We start from the raw sequence: 19,580 nt of genomic DNA, 5'->3' as shown, positions 1-19,580 counted from the left end.
TGAATGAGGATGTCCAGAAGGACTAGACCTGTTCAGCTCTGAGCCATGGAACTTCAAGCTTAGAGGAAAGGCCCTACCCCCCTCCCTCCTTTTTTCCTAGCATTTGAAACATTAGTCCTTAGCCTTTCTGGCCATCTCTAATGCGTGCCCTACAGATCCTGTTTCAAATCTTGTTCCCAGAATCTAGGGACATGATGTCCTCTTTTCCAAGTCTCCTTCTCGGCATGAAACAGATTGTTTGCTGTGTGCCCAACTCTGCCTTTGCAGCTTCAAAGCTGTTTCCCCTCTGCTGATCCTGAATCCCCACTCCTACCCAGCCCTGTGAGCAGCAGAGCCCCAGGGACTCCACTAATGGAAGCAGGCTCCAGGCTCTAACCCAAACAAGATGTGAGATCAGAGAAAAACTCAGGGGGAGAGAAGAAGAGGGACTCTCCTGCAGAGGACAACAGAGCTGGAAGCCACACTGTGCTTCTGTCCCAATGCCAGCTGCCTTTCACCTCAACACTTACGTTCCTTGGCAGTGCCAGCCCAGAACCCTGATCCCAGGGAGCATGCAGGCCGGCTACAGTTCTCCAAAGCATAGGTTCTCCAGGTAGGTTTCTGAGCTGCCTCAGACCCCTGCACCACCACCCTTATTTCAGCTCCAACTTCAAGAGAAGCAGGGTGGTCAGAGTCAGATGATGAGTCCTCTCCAGAAGTGCTCCTCCTGGCCCCACTTCTCCTGAAGTTGACCTTCACCTAGGGCTTCTGTGCTCACAAAGGTGTGGCCCCTTTTCACACAACCCCCTCCCACCTAGACTAGTCAGAGTCTCCTTGGCACCCCTCCCCACATCTGCTCCTGTGGCCCACACAAATAAACACACACAATCACTTTCTCTTTTCAATTTCTGAATCATTTCAGAGGCTCTGGAAGCAATCTTCCCAAAGCTCCAACGCACAAACTCTGAGGATTACAGTCCCAAAGGAGCTCATTCCCATGAAGAGCAAGTGCATGCTGAAAAAAAAAAAAAAAAAAAAAGTGCATTCCCCCGTCATCTGGCTTCATGCACACACCCAAAGCAAATTCTAAAGTCTATTTAGTTTGCAAGAGTTCTTAGTGCCTGTTACATCTCTCCATTCTGCCCATTGACCCCGAGGAACCCATGACTTCACCCATTTCACAGGTGAAGAAGCCCAAGGTACAGAGAAAGAAAACAGGACCACGCCACACAGATGAGTGAATACAAGCCTTAAGGCATGAAAAGCAGGTCTTAGGAGGGGCGGGGTTAGCGAGGTTCCCACCAGGTCTCAAAAAGGCCAGAAAGCTTTTCATTGTTGTATTTGTCACTGGTTTGTTGAGGAATATGTGAAGTGCAAGCCTTCTCTGGGAAGCTCTTGTTTTCAGCAATGATTGCTTCCTAGCCATGTACACACACACACACACACACACACACACACACACACACACACACATACACACTGGGCACTGGGGGAAAGGAGGACTCGTCCAAATGTAGGCTCCAATACCTCCTCTGCTTCCTCCTGCTGTACTCCCGAAAAGCTCCCAGTGGGGTTTCCAAAACAACTATTTCCTGGCTATGGATTTTCCAGTGCCAATCCTAGAATCCGTTCTACACTTCCTAGGTCACTAGAAGACATGCCCTCCCTCCCACCCTCTTTCCACCCTGTTTCTCTCCATCTCGGTTCTAGGCATGGACCACTGCCTGTAAAGAGACTGACCTGTCTTGGCTTTGTTGCTGATTTGGTAGTGCCGGGGATTGAACCCAGGGCCCCAGGCATGCTACATCCCCAGGCCTGATTTGCCTTGGTTTTGATTGCAAAGGAAGCAGGTCCCTCTTCTCCAGCCCCCACCAGATGGAACTGTCATCCTTAAGGATGGACTTGAGCTTGCATTTACATTCCACCTTCTGTCGATCTTCTGTAGTCAGAATCTCCAAGTTCTGTTTGTCAGGAAGCAGAGCGTGATGTCTGTGTGCTGAACTGCTCATTTTTCCAGCGCTGCTAGGTGGCCCATTTTGTTATTCTTTCTTCCACCAAAAAGGCATGTGTGGAGGCTTGTGGGAAGGAGAATGTGTTGAAATCCCCCTGCTTGCTGCCGTCCAGACAGCTTGGGCTGGATCTCCAGGCACCATGGTTCTTTTATTTTCTTTCTCTGTAGGTTGGAGGGACTGAATGTGACATTCCCTGGAGTTGAAGCTTTGCCTCCTTTACGCCATCAGCAGGGACTGGGAATGGTCTCATCCATATCACTGGTGGCATCATCTCTGGTCCCACATTTCTAAGGACCTCGCACTTAGTAAACAAGTCTTCCCCAAGACAGAGATCCCAGCAGAAATCTGATGCGTTCTGTTGGAATGTGGCTCGTTCAAAAGGGAGAGAAGAAGATCAGAATCAAATGCCATGTCTGTCTGTGGTACCCGTATTAGTTACTCTGCTCACTGCGGTGACAAAATGCCTGACAATTTGACTTACAGTCCATTGTGGTGGGGAAATCATGGTAGCAGGAGTGTGAGGCCGTCAGTCACATCTTGTCTGTGGCCCGAAAGCAGACAGAGATGAATGCTGGTGCTCAGCTCACTTTCTCCTTTAATTCAGCATAGAACCCATGAAGTGGCATCCTCCATGTGTAGAGTGCTTCTTCTCTGCCCAGTTAACCCAGTCTGGAAACTTCCTCACAGACATGTCCACAGGTTTGTCTCCGAGGTAATTCTAGACTCTGTCAAACTGGCAATCTATTTTAATCATCACAGTACCCAAGCACCCTAGATGTCTTGTGTTCAGAGCATGCTTCCCAAGATGGAATCAATAACAACAGCAACAACAGTAACCATGATTGCATACCAAGAACATCAGCTTTAGTGCTGGGCAACACTGAGCTGGGACACCCAGTGCCAATTAGTAGTTTATGGGAGCTTGGGTGAGTTGTGTGGTCCTCTGCCTCTGTCTCCGTCTGTAACAAGGGATGAGGATTCCTCCACTGCAGGACTGTAATGAGGAATGAGTGACCTGATGTGAGAAGAATGCCCAGCTCACAGTGTGGTATATGGTAAGTGCTCAGTTACAGTGACCTGCTGTGCACTGGGCCATTCTGTCCTCACAACAATCCTCAGAGGGGGCAGTTCAGGCTGGAGTTGCTCCCATTTGCAACAAAAAGAAACCTCAAGGAGATAAAACGTCTTGTTTGCCGTCACACAGAGCAAGGACTTGACACTGTCTAGTTGCTACCTCTGGATTCTCTCCAATTCGGTGATTCAAGCCCATGAATCACACTCCCAGCGCATCTAGCTCACTGGCAAAGTGGATTTGGGAACTAGAGAAACAATCAGCTGTTAACTCCCACTGGCCCTCCATGTATCACAGTCGGCCATCGCCGGGTGAGTGGCATCTGCTCAGGTTCTAACTCACCATCCTAGAGACCCTCTCTAAGATCTCGAACCCTTGGTGTGGTGTTTGTTGACTGCTCTGATATTTTAGATCCTCGGGGTCTTTTTGCATTCACTCCCATGGGTTTTCTTGCCATTAGCATGGAGTGCACAAGACATAGGTCACCTGTGTGCTGGATGACATCACACACTCTATTTGAAGGGCAAGAAGGTTCCCAAGTTGGGTCTGGGTGGTGTGAGCCTAGGGGAACATCGCCAAAAAGGATGCCGTCTATCTCCCCAAGTTGTCAGATCCTGAAGCCTGAGTCCCTCTCAAGAGCCCTTGTGAGGGAAACTCATGTAGTGGCAGAGGGTCCAGGGGTGATAAGGATGAAAAGGATGTGACAGTTTCTTCTGTTGCTGTGAAGAAATACTCTGACAAAAGCAACTTAAGGGAGAAAGGTTTGCTTGAGCTACAGTTCTAGGTTACACCTCATCGCAGCAAGGAAATAGAGTGTGGAAGCTCTTCTATCAAAAGGACTGAAGTTTGGATCTCAGCACCCATGTTGGACGGCTCATAAATGCCTGTAACTCAGCTCCAAGAAATCTGGTACCCTCTTCTCAGATCCGCACAGGCACCTGTGCTCAGGCATACACACACACACACACACACACACACACTAAAATGAATAAAAATAGAAGGAGCAAGCCTGTCCTCCTCCTCCTCCTCCTCACTTCCTGGCTCAAATTGCCATCACTCGTTCCTGCATATGCTCCACCATATATTACCCTTCATCCTCACCAGAGGCCAAACCAAGAGACCATTTGATCTTGAGATTTGAACCCCTAAACTAAATTAACCTATTCTTCTTAGTAACTTAATCTGCCTCATATGCTCCCTCATAGTAGTGATAAACCAACTAGGACAGGGTTCAGGAAAATATATCATGGGATTCATTTCTTGATGGAATCATCTCATGCTCCCCTGTAAGAAGAATGTGAGTGAGCGTGGTGGCACATGTCTATAATCCTAGTACTCAAGAGACTGAGGCAGGTAGATCATGAGTCAAAAGTCAGCCTGGCATACACAGTGGGAGTTTTTTAAAGGAGAAGGAGAACGAAGAGGAGGAAAGGGCCTGTGCACGGAGCCATCCCAGAAGATATGCCCTGCACCGTGTCAAGGTCTCCCCCTGCATTGTTTTTCTGTTGCTGTGATAAACATGGCCACCTGTAACTGGACAGCACGACCAACAGCAGCATGGGGAGAAAAGGGCTTGTTCCAGCTTACAGCTTACCATGCAACAAGAAAAGAAGTCATGGGAGAAGCTCAAGGCGGAAACCTGGAGGCGGAAACTGAGGCTAAAGCACAGAGGAAGGCTCCTTACTGGTGTGTTCCCGTTGGTTCGCTCAGGTTACTTCTTTATACCACCCAGGACCACCACCTAGGGGTAGCATCACCCACAGTGGGCTGGGCCCCCCACCCAGGACCACCACCTAGGGGTAGCATCGCCCACAGTGGGCTGGCCCCCCACCCAGGACCACCACCTAGGGGTAGCATCACCCACAGTGGGCTGGGCCCCCCACCCAGGACCACCACCTAGGGGTAGCATCGCCCACAGTGGGCCGGACCCTCCCACAACCTTGCATACGGGCAATCTGATGGAGGCATCTTCCCAAGCAAGGCTCCCTCTTCCCAAGTGACTAGTTTGTGTCAAGTTGACAAAAGCTAAGCATCACACCTTCTCAACGGTGCTACCTCATGACAGAGCATCAGTCTGGGTGGATGCACGAAGGCTCAGTCCCTGGTCCTCTCACGGAAAAGAAAGGAGGTAGAGAGTAGGGAAGAAACTGTTCAAACACAGATCAAGTGCGTGCCTGCCGTGTCCTGTTAGAAAGAAACAAAGCAAGTTCCAGGAGCCGGGCTATAACGGACACCCTTCTGCCTCAGCTGTGTTGTCCGTGTCTGTTGTTGGCAATGGGGACAGTCCCTCTATTTCCCATGGGTATTCCTAAAGATCCTTGTGAAAATAGATACCTTGTCAGCAAGGCTGAAGAGAAACAAAAGTAGGTACTGACCTTGCTATGCTGAATCAGAGACAAGGAAGAGTGGTACTTCTGAGGATAGGCATGAAGGAGGCAGAGTCGATCCCCACACAGGGAAGCAAAGACAAGGAAGAGAAGCCAGTGGCCCCTGGCAGCAGAGCTCTCCATCAGGAATGTGTTTCGACTCAGCCCCTGGGGCATTTTGTGTTTTGCTTCAGAGAAATTTGCTGAAGGATCAAAGGAGGAGCACCTCATGGGAGAGGTGAAATGCCAGAGGAGGAGGTCTTTTGAGGGATGTACTTTCTCACTCCAAGCACGCCTCAAGGGAGCTCCCGGTGCTGTGTGTTTTACACACCTCATTCTCTGTACCTTTCTGTGCCCTGCCTACACACTTACTTCTGAGCCTCTGGCCTGCTCCCTGCACAACACACTTGCCAAGTAAGATGTTTCCTATAGATTTCCCTGAAACATTGCATAAGCCCCAGCATGAAGGAGCACACAGAGTCACACAGAGTCACACGGGGACAGCAAAAGGTCACTCTACATTCTGTTACCAGACAAAGGTGCTAATTCAGCAGGGCCTGGGCAGCACCCTGTAGCTTGATGATTCCAGGGGTTCCCATAGTACTCAGTACATGCTCAGTGCACAGCATATGCTGGGTTTTATAAGCCTGGGGCAGGCTTGGGCTGGAAGACTCTGAACATGAACACACCTGCCACCCCCCAGCGTTTGTCATCTCAAAGACTGTGCCCATTGCAAACACATCTTACTGTTCATGAATGGAGGGTAAGGCATTCCGGCCCAATTCCATTCTTGCCCAGTGCTGATAGAAACAGGATAGCTGGGCCTCCCAGAAGTCATGTTTCCTTTCTCAATCTGTCGCTCATTTATTCACTTCAAAACCTAAGACACAGAGTCCCTGCTCACAAGCAACCCAGGTTCCTGGTAGGGAAGCAATCAAATCAAGAAATATTGTAGTGGGTGTTCTAAAAGAACACCCAGAGCTAGGGGAACATAAGAACCCTGGGAATTGGGGAGATGGCTCAGCCAGGAAGGTACTTGTTGTACAATCATGAAAACTAAGTTGGCTCCCTGGAAATAGCATTGAAAAGTGGGGCAGAGTGGTGCACACTTGTACTCCTAGTCCCACAGAGGTAGAGACAGGAGGATTCCCAAGGCTCACTGGCTAGGCATGCCAGCAAAATCAGTGGGTTCCAAGTTGACCTCTGGCCTCTACAAATGTCACATGCACAAGCATGGATGTGTGTGCATGCATGCACAAACACACACACACACACACACACACACACACACACACACACACACACACAAAGAAAACTGATCTAGATTCAAGGGAGGTGGTGTCAGAAGGTTTCCTGGAGGAGGTGACAACTGAGCTGAGTTTTGAGTCTTGAGTAGAAGAGCAGCAAGATATGAAAAATAAGGTGACTGTGGCACAGGTGAGGAGCAAGGCCTGGCAGAGCATGGTGCCTCCAAGGGAGTAGCCTAGCATAGACTCAGCAGAAAGGAGGGCTTGTGAAGAAATCACCGAGGTCCCCTCTAAGAATGAACAGCAGTAAGCTTCTCCCAGTGCCATTCAAGGGCGAGGCTCCACAGCTGGTGTTTGATGTCTCTATGCCACCAACAGGAAGGTCAGTGATGCAGCAGACAGCCTCTGCTGGAAGACCAGCCTTGCCAACCTGTTCACTGCTTCTGCCCTCAGCCACCCCTCCTGCCCCACAGCCTGCCTTGACTCACCACCCTGAGCCTGACCTGTGGCATCTGCCCACTCATTCTGGCTCATGGAGACAGTTCCTGGAAAGCAATCCAAATAACAAGTATTTTGGTGGGTGTGGTTTAGCGGGAGGTCCTTTCAGGTACCTCGGGGGAGTCTTGCCATGCCTGTGTTCTCACTGTTCGGCTGTAATTAAATTTTAAATAAAACGTACAAGCAAGGCTTTTTAGAAATCACTAACCTGAAGCCTGTCATTGTAACTAAAATTCAGAGACAGTGACTTCCCCGGGAATCAAGACTCAGCAGAGGATCTTCTGACTCTCTGGCCACTGAGCATCTTAGGAACGGCTTCTGTTGTAAACAAGAGTTGACAGCCTGGCAAACCCATTGATTAACACACTCATGACTTGAACTTGGAATCATTTTTTGACAACTCCCTAGAGGTCCATAATGATCATGCTCTTCTAATAAACATCCAATAGTCAATGTCCATTATCCAGGCATTCAACAGATAGTACCTAGGTGCCTCTTCCACATCAGATTCCACAGGAGATACTTGGGAGCTGTCTTAATCCATCTCTGTGGCTACAATAGAATGCCTGAGAATAGGTTCTATATAAAGAGAGGCAATTTCATCAGCTTTTACGTTCTGGAAGCTGGAAAGTTTAAACTCAGCATCAGCCTCTGCTCAGTTTCTAGGCCTTTGTGCTGCATGAGTTCATGACAAGAACAAAAAGGCAAGCAGGGATGTGCAGAAGAGAGTCAACATCAAGGGGCAGTGTGGTGGTATTGTGTTCCCCAAAATATTGTGTACCCTAATAAACTTATCTGGGATCAGAGAACAGAAAAGCGACTAGATACTTAGGATAGGCAGTGGTAGTACACGCCTTTAATCCTAGCATTCCAGAGGCAGAAATCCATGCGTTCAAGGATACAGCCAAGCATGGTGACTCACGCCTTTAATCCCAGAAAGTGAGCCTTTAATCCCAGGGAGTGGTGGTAGAAAGCAGAAAGGTATATAAGGCATAAGGACCAGAAACTAGAAGCATTTTGGCCTGGTTAGGCATTTGGCTGGTTAAGCTTTCAGGCTTTGGAGCAGCACAATTCAGCTGAGATTCATTCTGGATGAGGACTCAGAGGCATCCAGTCTGAGGAAACAAGATCAGCTGAGAAGTTGGCCAGGTGAGGTTAGCTGTGGCTTGTTCTGTCTCTCTGATCTTCCAGTGTTCACCCCAATACTTGGTTCCGAGTTTGTTTTATTAATAAGAACTTCTAAGATTCGTGCTACAGGGCAGTCTCGCTTTACAGAGCCTGTGTCACAGGAGGTAACTAACCCAGTTCCATAAGGACACCATGAGTCCCTCTCAAAAGCCTACTCATCTCCTACATGTCCCACCACCTCTTAACACTGTCACACTGGGGACCACGTTTCAACCTGAGCTGTACAGGGGATCAACCATATTCCAACTATGTAGGAGGCAAAGGAAAACAATACCCAAGTTGAGTTTGCATCCCAACAACAGAGGTAGGCCATAAACATGAAGATGCAGCATGGGCATAACTCTAACCAGGGGCTGGGCTGGAGGAGAATAGGGAAGGCTTCCCTCAGTGTTGAGGAAGCACCCAAGGAGACTAAGAATGAGGGAATAAGCTAGGGGAAGTGGGAAGGAAGGAGGGGCTGTTCAAAGAGAAAAGTCTTTCATATGTATGAAGATAGGGACATCCAAGCAGGCTGGAGAAACACTGTGATCACAGATGTCTGTGGAAGTGGAGGTGACCTAGTTAGCTCGCCAAGTTAATACAGTCCAGAGTCACCCGCCAAGGGACTCCTGCAGCAGATCACATTGGTTAATGGGCATGTCCATGGAGGACTGTCTTGCTTGTTAATTGATATACAAGGCATCAGCCCACTGTGGGCAACACTATTCCCTAGGCAGGTGGCCCTGGGTGGTACAGCAGGAGCCTGTGAGCAAGCCAGCAAGCAAGCAGCATTCCTCTACAGTCTCTGCTTCAGTTTTCTGCTTGATTTCCTGCTCTGACTTCCCTCAATAGTGGACTCTGACCTACAAGTGTAAGCCAAATAAACCCTTTCCTTCCCAAGTTGCTCTTGGTCAGATTGTTTATCATAACCACAGAAACCAAACTAGAATGGGAGGGAAGGTGATGAAAGGTGTTGGATGCTACCGTTCGGGTAAAGGGCCTAACATCCTCCTCTGAAGGGTTTGGCATCAATCCTGAATACCTGTGGCTGAGTTTTGAGCAAGAAGAGGATAGAGGATCATCTGGATTTAGGAAGATAAACCTAGACACTTGCCTGGGGATTTAGGATGGCGACAAGGAACTTGTAAGGAGGGCTGCAGAGTGACTAGGACTCCATAATGCAGCGGGGCGTCACAGGCAAGCCTTTGATGGGCTCCTGAAAACCACCCTTGCTGTTGTAAAGGCACCAACCAAAACTAGTGAGAGTATAGGATTTGATTGAGAAGTCCCATCCCGATCCTTTTTGAGACATAAAGAATGTGCTGTCATTTCTGTAAACATTGCAGAGAATCTTAGACCGTGGAATCTAAACCATGGTTTAACAGAATAGAAAACGAGCCCAGAGAAAACAACAGCTCATCCAAGACCTCTTAGTCTTTCTGCCTTGACTGAAAAAACAAAAAGGGTTCAAAGGGAACTGGACCAGGAGTCCCTGTTCCGGCCTTTAGTGCCCTTTAACCACCCTGTGATATTCAATAAGTCACCGTCCCTCTCTCAGCCTCAGTTTCCCCACAAGTCAAACAGAAGTATTGGGTCAGGAACTTCTCTGTGATTACTTCCATCTCTGAGACATGCTGTGTCTTCTATCTAATGAGACAAGAAAGCTGCCAATGAAAGCAGCTTTGCAGACGGCTCCTGGCCATTTGCTAAGGGAGCTGACAGCTAGCAGCAGGTGGTGCCAGCCCCAGGTGGCTGCTTCAGGAGAGGGCAGGAGGAAGAAGGGAGTGGCATTAACATTCTCCCAGCACATGCTGGGAAGCTGGCAGGGCCCAGATGGGCAGCAAATATGCAAACCCTCTGACGTCTGTGGAGTCATAGACCACTTGAGAGCAGCCATTGCTCCCCTGTTGCCGTGACAACTTGCCTCTGGATTTCGCTCATTTTCCCAACACTCAGCTTTCAGAGCAGCACCCAACTGACCTACCAGCAGAGACCAGATAACCTGGGGGGGGGGGGGGGTGGAGAGATGGGACTGTGTAGTTCAGAATGCCAGAACGGAATTCAGATTCCGATGTGTCTACAGATACCGCCTCACAGCATAGCAGGGACAAGGGTGCTGGGGAGAGGCGAGGATCTTGACATCGTAAGCCACCCTGATTTCACAAAATATTAGTTCTCCTTGGCTTTCACCTATAGAAACCAATGTTAAGTTCACAGCCACCTGTTCTGCAGTGAGATTGCTGCGTGGCTTTGGGCAGGTCACTTAACATCTCCAAATCATGGTTTCCAGCCGTAAAGTGCACCTAGCAATTCTGTATTCGTGTGCTTCTCCTGCTTGAGTTGCTGGCGTGTATGCGAGTCGGTAGAGACATTTGAAGGGTCTCCGTTTGGGAAATGGAGTCTTTTTAAAGTGTAAAGATTTCTAGCACTCTTGTTTTATTTCCATGTCGTTATGGGGACACTGAAAAGCTGGTTTTCTGGACATTTCTTTCTTTGGAGGAAAAAATGCTTTAGGGAACAATATATCAGGCAACTGCTGATTTTAAATCAAGGGGAAATGGGAGCTATGTCTCTCTGAAAGTAGTCTAAAAGCCATTAGGCGAAGAGGGTTTTCCTTATCAGTCTTCAATTTTCATAGAGATACAGTTTAAGACGTCTATTTGTGTAAGGTGAGGGATTTCAGAACTGGATATCCCACCTTCAGGGTGCTGTCAAACCACTTCCTCCTGGCCCACCTGCCTCTCCCATCTGTTTCTTCAGTAGAAGCTAGAGCCGACTCTGGGGATTACTAAACTGCGTGTTCCAAGAGGCCCTACTCTGTTAGCAAGTAAAGTCCCTCCCCTGAGGGGCAGGAGACCCCACAGAGGTGGACAGGACCCTCCATCCTTCATCTTTCCAGCTTTCTGTGACTCCGAGGAAGGTGTGGCCAGGACCATTTCAAGAATACAGATTCTCCATTCTTGAGATAAAGGACCCTCTTGCTCACCAGTCCCTGCCTTGAACCATTTGGTACTCCGGGCATTTCCTCCAAGCTGAATTCCCTGGATGTCACTCCAATCTTCCCATCTTGATTTTAAACTGGCAGCAAGCAGGTGTCCTTCAACTTCTTGCCTTGTGTTCATGTCTAATTATTTCACTGCCATCACCACATGTCCACTTCTTAACAGACCATGGAAGATTGGGGTATTTACAGATAGGTCTCAAGGGCTTCAAAGCCCTCAGAACTTCATACAAAACTTTGGTGAACTGGAGTACATTTTGGGGAGGAGGGGCTAGATCATCTCATTCATTCCAATCTTCAAGCAGTCATTGATTTTTGTTGTTGTTGTTTCTGAGATAAAATACTGTGCACAAGGCAGCTTGTAGAAGAAAGAGTTTATTTTGGCTAAAGATTCCGGAGGGAGAGTCCCTAATGACGGGAGGGGTGGAGGCTGGCAGCAGAAGCAGGAAGCTGAGAGATGAGATCTGCAACCACAAGCTCAAAGAAGAGATACAGAACAGGAAGCAGGGCCAGGCTGTGTACTCTAAGAGCCTGCTCTCAGTGATACACTTCCTCTAGCAAAGGCAGCACTGCCTCCCCCAACAGTACCACACACTGGGAACTAAGCATTCCAGTACCTGAGCCTGGAGGGCACATTGCTCATCCAAGCCACCACAGTTGGCACTTGCTGGGCCCTCTTAGGAGTTCTTGTTTCACCTTGTGTCCACCACAGAAGCTGGGATCCAGCCAATATATGCAGGAGGAAAGTGAGCGTGGCCACCACTCCCACCTAGTTCTGCTACATGGGGCATGACATGTGCTGAATAGCACCAACCTGTACATCTCTGCTCAATAAAATTCATCTAGGAGGGAATGAGAGAATTAAAGTAGCAAATGGAGGGTAACAAAGGCAAGCAAAGGTCAAGGAGATGCCAAGACTCAAGTACCTGTAGACCCGTTGGAGATGCCAAGTACACAATGGGAAGTGAAGAGTGGGAGTTAGGAGGAGAGGCATGGGATTGCCTCAGTGAGGCCAGCAAGGACTCCAGGTGCTTCACCCTGTCAATCACAAACTGCAGAGGCACTAGGCTGACATAAAGAGCCCTTGACTCAGAAATTGGGAGCCGGGCATCTATGCTATATTCTATTACTTATCATCAGTATGACCTTGGCAAGGACTTGCAAACCTCAGTTATTTCACTTATAAATGAGATGTTAGCTTGACCTCACTTCCACTGTTATTATCTCAAGGCTCAGGTATGACACTGGGGGTTATAATGAGTAAGATGACAACCACCGACAGAGGTTACACTGATAGATTCCAGCCATTTCAAAGTCAGTCTTCTAGTTCATTGTTAATATTTGCAACCCGTGGGTGTCAACAGAACTAACCTGAGGCCACAGGTATACTAAATAATTTGGCTATTACACCCAAACCCAAACCCCACCTCACCCTCAGGACCACTTTGTAAAAGCCTATTCATGTTGAGATACTTGGGTTTGCCCTTTACTCAATCACTCTCTCTCTCTCTCTCTCTCTCTCTCTCTCTCTCTCTCTCTCTCTCTCCCTCCCTCCCTCCCTCCCTCCCTCCCTCCCTCCCTCCCTCCTTCCTCCTCTCTCCCTCTCTTTCTCTTCACCACCACCTCCCATTTGACTCCCTCGCTTGTCTCAACCCAGGTCCCACAAAACCACTCTTCATTTGAATGAGACCAGGGCATGACACTGTTGTTCTTGAACCTTCCACTTATCCTGCATCCAAAACTGGAGCCCCTTGTCCTCCAGCACTTCCCCAATTTCTGCAATCATTGTTGATGAGTAGAAAATGAAGAGACCATCCTTCTTAAACTCAAGCTATGGGGGACTTCAAGTGTCCCAGGTTTCCCTGTGAGGCAGAGACTCAGATTACAGAGTCAAAGCACTCAGAACCCTCTCCCCAAAATAGGCAAGATCTCCATGTTTTTACTTGAGTTGTGGTAAAGCTGAGATCAAGGTGGTACCTGCAGTGGGAAGTCCCCAGAGTGACCATGCTTGTTATGCTCAGGGAATTCTTCTTTCTTCCCATCCCTAGGAGGCAAGTTCTGGGTAAGGCTCCATCTGGCCACACGTGATAAATCTATTTCTTCTCAGGAGAAACAAGCAGCTATAGAGCTCTTGTATGGGGAGCAGTTTCCTTTGATTTCAAGCCACACCAAATGGAAGCCAACCAATGAGCCAGTGTGAGGAAGAGACCAAGGCAGGATTGTAAAATGACAGAGACCAAAGGCTTGGTTTGATAAAACTCCCAAAACGAAAGTATTAAAAGTGGGTGTGTGAGTGACATGTTCTTTTGAAAAGAAAGATGCATATTAGAAAATCTGACGGAACACAAAAGGGTCTAGGGACTTGTTGTTGTTGTGATTGTTGTTGCTGCTGCTGTTCAGAGGTGAGAGGTGGGCTAGGCAGAGGCGAGGGACATTCTGCAGGGAGATGGCTGTGTGTGTTGTCATTGATACCATAGCTGCTTAGAGAGTGCATGCTGGGGATGAGGTGAAGTGAGTCTGGTTTCCCATCATTCCCCATGGCACCACTTGAATGCCATCCAGTCATGCCAACTCTGCCTTCGCCATCACCGCCACTCCTGTGATTTGGCTATCCTCTATGTACCCAACGTTTATTTTAAATTGACTTACTTTTTACATAGAAATGCCAACCTGAGTTTTGGCCATGTAATCACAGGTTGGAAGCTACTGACTATGTTTTCTTGACTATATATTATAACAAATACATAATCATGGCCCCATGAATGTCTGAGCTCAGGCTAGGTGAAGTTCACTTGTCTGCAATTAGTGACACACACACTGCATGCTGGGAAATGATCTTACATGAGGAAGTGTGTCTATCTGGACAAAGAACAGCTTTGTATAACAGACAACCTCACAACTGAGTGGCTCAAACAAGATGAAAAGAGGAGAGAGGCAAACCCAAAGGCTCGAATGGTGAATAGAGGGTCAGGCTCCTGTTTCTCAGTCCCATCATCCCAACCCACTCTTCTACTCACAAAGTTGCTTCATAGGCCAAGCATCACCCATCACATCTATGTTCTGGGAGGCAACAGGAAGGTAAAAAGAGCAACAGTTAAGTCAGCCCTCTTGAAGGAACTTCCCCCACGAGTTCCTTGAACGAGTTCTTTCCTATCCTTTTGGCTAGAACTTTATTAGATGGCTGTCTATAGCTGACTTCAAGGGAGCAGGTTTTGGAACATGATGAGAATCAAATTTTAGGTAATTCTCGAGCCCTGAGCATACCCCCATTTGACCTCCATTTTTGTCTGAACTTGCTGTGATTTTGGTATTGATTTTTAGCCACCTTCTCCAGAGCTAGAATCTCAGAAAAAGTAGGCAACTATGAGTGCTCTCTTGACATCTAAGGTCGAATCCTGAACCTCATAACAGAACCTCATAACACTGATGTAGAGGACCCCTCTTAACCTTAAATCTGGCTCCTACCTAACCCTAGGTAATGGTGTTCCCTAGAAACCCCTTCCAGCATACCTACACACTAACCTAGGCTCAGCCTCTCGGGAATCAATGCCTGTTGACTTCCTGTTAGAGTTTCCTGTGTCCCTGGGCAGCCCCTTAGCATCTCCCCAGCTTCTCTGGCTCTCACTTGTTCTAGTCATTGGAGCATCAAGATTGCCACATGGCCAAGGTCATGCTGTTGAGATATATCCAGATCATCTCTCTCCCAGACCCAGATGGGTTCCAGAAAGGGATGGAGACAGAGCCCAGGGGTAGAGCGTTTGCCTAACACAGCTAAGCCCTGAGTTCAATCTCTAGCACCACAGCACAATGACCAATGACCTCCAGTCCTTCCCCTTCCTGTCGTCCTTTGAGGATGTTTCTTCCTCTCCAACTGACTTACATTGTTCCATGTTAAAAAATAAAATATGAGCGGGGCGGTAGTGGTGCACACCTTTAATCCCGGCACTCAGGTGGCAGAGGCAGGAGGATCTCTGTGAGTTCAAGGCCAGCCTGGTCTACAGAGCAAGTTCCAGGACAGGCTCCAAAGCTGCACAGAGAAACCCTGTCTCGAAAAACAAAGAAAAAGAAGAGGAAGAGAAAGAGGAAGAAGGAGAAGGAAAGGAGGAAGAGGAAGAGGAAGAGGAAGAGGAAGAGGAAGAGGAAGAAGAAGAAGAAGAAGAAGAAGAAGAAGAAGAAGAAGAAGAAGAAGAAGAAGTCGTCTAGCTGGCTGGTTGTAATAGCTTTTAATTCAGTCTTTACTGCTTTCTAGTTTTATAAAATGAAGAGTCTTCAGTGGGTGCTCTTGTCTCCAAGCATAAGCACTTCCTATCGATGCCTTCTACAAACACCCTGTGTAATAGCATGTAGCATTGTTGTCTGGTAAATAAGGACCAACTAATGTTCAGCCTTTTATTTAATAATAAGTGCCACTGTGATGGGAAAGCATAATTGTCAAACTTATGTATAACTCACCTATTACATCCTCCTTTGTAACTCAACACCCAGCACTTTGCATATAACAAATGAACATTTACTAAAAAAAAAAAAAAAAAAAAAAAAAAAAAAAAAGAAGAAAGGAGGAGGGAGATATGATATTTGCTCTCCCAGGTTCATGTCAAAGAAGACTCTAGGTCTTCTTTGTCCCTAGGTCTGGAAAACAAAACTACATATCAACATTCATCAGCTGCCCCTGCTAACGTGGTCACCCACCTTTCCTATAAAGGGCTGGTGAGAAAATATTTTAGACTTCGGGCCATATGGCTTGTCACAATGATTCCACTCCTTTACGGGAAGCCAAAAGCAGCCAAAGACAATACGAACGAGGGAGAATGGCTGTATTCCAGTAAACTTCTCACATGTCAGAAAATACTGTGCCCTTTTTGGGTTTCTTAACCGTTTAAAAATGTAAAATCCGCTCTGCTCCCAGACTGTACGGAAACAGGTGGTGAGCCACATTTGGCTGCAGCCCATAGTTTACTGACCCCAGATCTAAAATGTGTATGGTTGTCAAGCTTCCGTGAGCATAACAGCTACCTGGGATACTGGCTAAAAAAGGTTGCCAGAGACTCTTCCAGTAGGGGCGGGGGTAAGGGGAAGGAATTTGCATTTTTAGGAATCAAGCGATTCTGATGAAAGGCTGTTTAAAACCTTGCTTAGATTTTAAGAAATTTCTTACGGTCGTGAGTGTGCGTTGGGCTGACACACTCACAAACGGCAGTGAGGTCACACAACACAAAGTCCTAGGTCAACAGATGACTAGCTCACAGATGACTTCTCCACAGGCATCATACTCAGACTCCCGAATTCTCATGAGCTCCTAAATCACCCTGGAAGTGACGTTTCATACACAGGAGGGAGGCAAAACATGGCGGCAGGGCATAGATGAGCCAGCCTTGAAAGGGTTCTGTATGGATCCTGGCTGAACCTGATGTGACAACTTAGAGAGTGGGTGGACACAGTCCAGCTTGGTACTCAGGAAGAGGGTACGGATCTAGATAAGATGAAGGACCTGGCAAGTCTTCTGTTATGGAAGATTAAACCTAATTGGGACCGGGGGTGGGGGGTGGGGTGGGGGTGGGGTGGGGGAAGAAGAGTAAGACTAACACCATCTATTGCCCCTGCCCTCGCTACACCATGTGCCTCAGCTGCACACTCGATGTGCCCGTGGGGAGTGAGGGTTTCAGCCTTGGTCACGAGAGTTTTCATGGAGGCTGAGGGTGCCCTGTCTGAATTCACTCTGAAGAGTGTGGCTCCCAAAGGGCAGCATCACCAGGGAACTCGCTAGACATAGAAGTTCTCAAGACCCATGGAACCTGAATGTCTGGAGCTAGAGCCCAGCAATAGATTTTCTCATTTCCCAGGAGAGCCTGATGCCCGCTCAAGTCTGAGGTCACTGCTCTGCACTGTCCCTAACCCCCAAGGTTGTTGGGAGATAAAGAAGCTCCAGTCCCTCCCTGCTCAGACTGGGCCTCCCTGGGGAATGTCTTGTTGTGACAGCCTTCACGCAGCAGCGCTAGCATCTGTAAGAAGACTCAGATCTCTAAGTTGCACCCAGCCCTCTGATTGCAATATTGAAGAATAATCGCTCATTTTCCAAAGACCTAATTACATAATGAGGCCTTCATGCTCTACAGGCCCAGGGCACTTCTAAATCATGCATCCAGGTGTTGGCCCTGAGCACAACAGTTGGAGGCCTCATTTGAATACTGTGAAGACAAGAGGTTAACACGCTTTGTGGCCCAAAGTGCTGCCTGCAGAGGTGGCCTTTTCAGGCCTCTTACCTCCCTAATGGGGCTGCCACAGCAGATCTGAATGTCAATGGAGGCTAGCCAGAGAACCCAGGGCAGCGGACTGTGTTCACATCCTTGGGAGTGTGCTGCCAGTGTGGACACCTTGCCTCATCAACATCCCAGAATCTGGAGGTGCCTCTGGGGAGGGTAAAACCTGAGCCAGGGGTCTGAAACCTGGCCCCTCTGCTGACCTGGACAGGATTCCTTAGGTCCCTGAGTTTTCTTGAATTTTATTCAAAAAAAAAAAAAAAAAAAAGCAAGAGCTTCATAGGGTTGGCCTGGAGCATCAATAGAAAAGACTAGTGAAGTGCTTTGCTCCCACACTGCTATGAGCAGGCTGGGAAATGGCAGGGGCTAGTGATATTCTGCACCAGGGAGCTACTTCTTTCCCTACAGGGGTGGGGGGTGGGGTGGTGGTGGTGGTGATTCTCTGATGGTTCTACATGCTGTTTTCCAGGCTTTGTTTTTTTTCTTTTGTTTGGTTTGGTTTGGCTTTTAATATGCTGGGCTTGTCCCCCATGCCTAGTTGACTCCCACTCAGTAGCCTTTGTGTATGTATGTGCATGTGTGTGTGTAGGGGGCTGTATCTCTTGCAAATCACTTCCCAGGTCTAGATCCATTTCTCCTTCTCTGACATCTCCTCACCCCCTGATCTTTCCTAGCTCAGCATTGATTATTCTGCCTCGGTTCCCGATTTTCAATTACATAGGAAGCTCTCCGCAAACGGAACTGTCCGCCTGTTTCATAATTGTAGTTCCATCGGCCGGTAATTAGCAGATAGGCAGTAAATGCTACATGAGTGAATTAGTGAATTAATGAATGAACAGTAGGCATTTGAGAAATTTTGAATGAATAAGTGAATTTTACCAAGGCTCAGGCTATGATTGGGATAAATTCAATCCAATTCAGCAAACATTTACAAAACTTTCTACTATTTGCTAAAGGAAACCAAAGATAGACAAAATATGCTCCCTACATTCAAATAATTTACTATCCCAGAAGCTGTGCATTTAAGAAATGCACAGTTATGTCTCAGGAAGCAAAAGGCCAGGGCTTTAAAGTCTTTCCCCATCCTGTAACAGCCCCCACCCCCCATCAATCCTGCTCCAAGGAATGTCTCGGGAAAACAAACCACAGAAACCAAAGCTCTGCCTTATTGTGCTCACTCAGCAAGGCGTTGGTCCCAAACTGCCCTGTGCTTCTCCTGTGTCTGTGGACAGGCTTTTGGCTTTATCTGCTGCCAGGTGGAACTCATGAATGATGCACTCATACCTAACCCAGATGAATGATGTAATACACCCAACCAAGATGAAGGAGATGCATCTCTCGCCTGCAGGCTCTTCCCCGGGCTGTTACAGGCAGCACATGTGTGACAGCATCTGCCCCTCAGAGGTGTGCTGCCGAGTGCCTTCCCAGTGTGTGGGGAGGAAGGCAGAGGAGAGGACAGTGGCAGATGTCCCCCATCTGACAAGGCTGGCAAATGAAGGTAAATGCTGAATGTAGACTCAGAGTTGCTTAGGAGTGATAGAATCAGGAGGAGGGAGGCCAGGAGTAAGGTCCAGTGGGCCCATGAGAAAGCTGGAGGAAGGAGTTGGTCCCAGCAGAGGAACAGCCTGGGCCTAGAGCACAGATGAGGGCCTTACTGCAGAAGGAGTCTAGAGCTCACTGCAGGATAGCAAGTATCAAGGGGAAGGTAGTGGGGTAAGGCTAGAGGGGCAGCCACGGTGGGACACACCCTGCTGAGAGTTTGAGTCTCTGTCTCCAGAGCAACAGGAAATCACTAGTTAATAGGCTTGCTCCTATTTTCATAGAAAAAAATTCACATTGTCTGCAACGGAGGCAAGATGAGCAGTGAAAAGCCATTCACTGTGGTCCACATGAAAGAGAATGTGGCCTGGGGAATAGTGGGGATGGAGAGGATGTGAATAAGTGAATTCAAAGATAACCATGGGCTGTTGTCATTGGGAGA

The 19,580-nt window shown here is 48.0% G+C and overlaps 1 protein-coding gene and 1 long non-coding RNA gene across 2 annotated transcripts in view; one reads left to right on the top strand and one right to left on the bottom strand.

Moving 5' to 3' along the window:
• The window catches only part of LOC131917493 (uncharacterized), a 37,486-nt gene extending 29,769 nt beyond the window's left edge, over positions 1-7,717 (bottom strand). The window contains exon 1 of the long non-coding RNA XR_009380680.1: positions 7,383-7,717. This is a non-coding gene — a long non-coding RNA (uncharacterized LOC131917493). The remainder of the gene's footprint in view (positions 1-7,382) is intronic.
• Positions 1-19,580, top strand: part of Asic2 (acid sensing ion channel subunit 2) — a 1,069,830-nt gene that overhangs the window by 718,979 nt on the left and 331,271 nt on the right. The gene's annotated exons all lie outside the window — the stretch shown is intronic.

This window comes from Peromyscus eremicus, chromosome 8a, assembly GCF_949786415.1.
Source record: "Peromyscus eremicus chromosome 8a, PerEre_H2_v1, whole genome shotgun sequence".
Lineage (NCBI taxonomy): Eukaryota > Metazoa > Chordata > Mammalia > Rodentia > Cricetidae > Peromyscus > Peromyscus eremicus.
The sequence above is the reverse complement of the archived record's forward strand: the minus strand, read 5'-3'. Positions and strand labels throughout refer to the sequence as shown.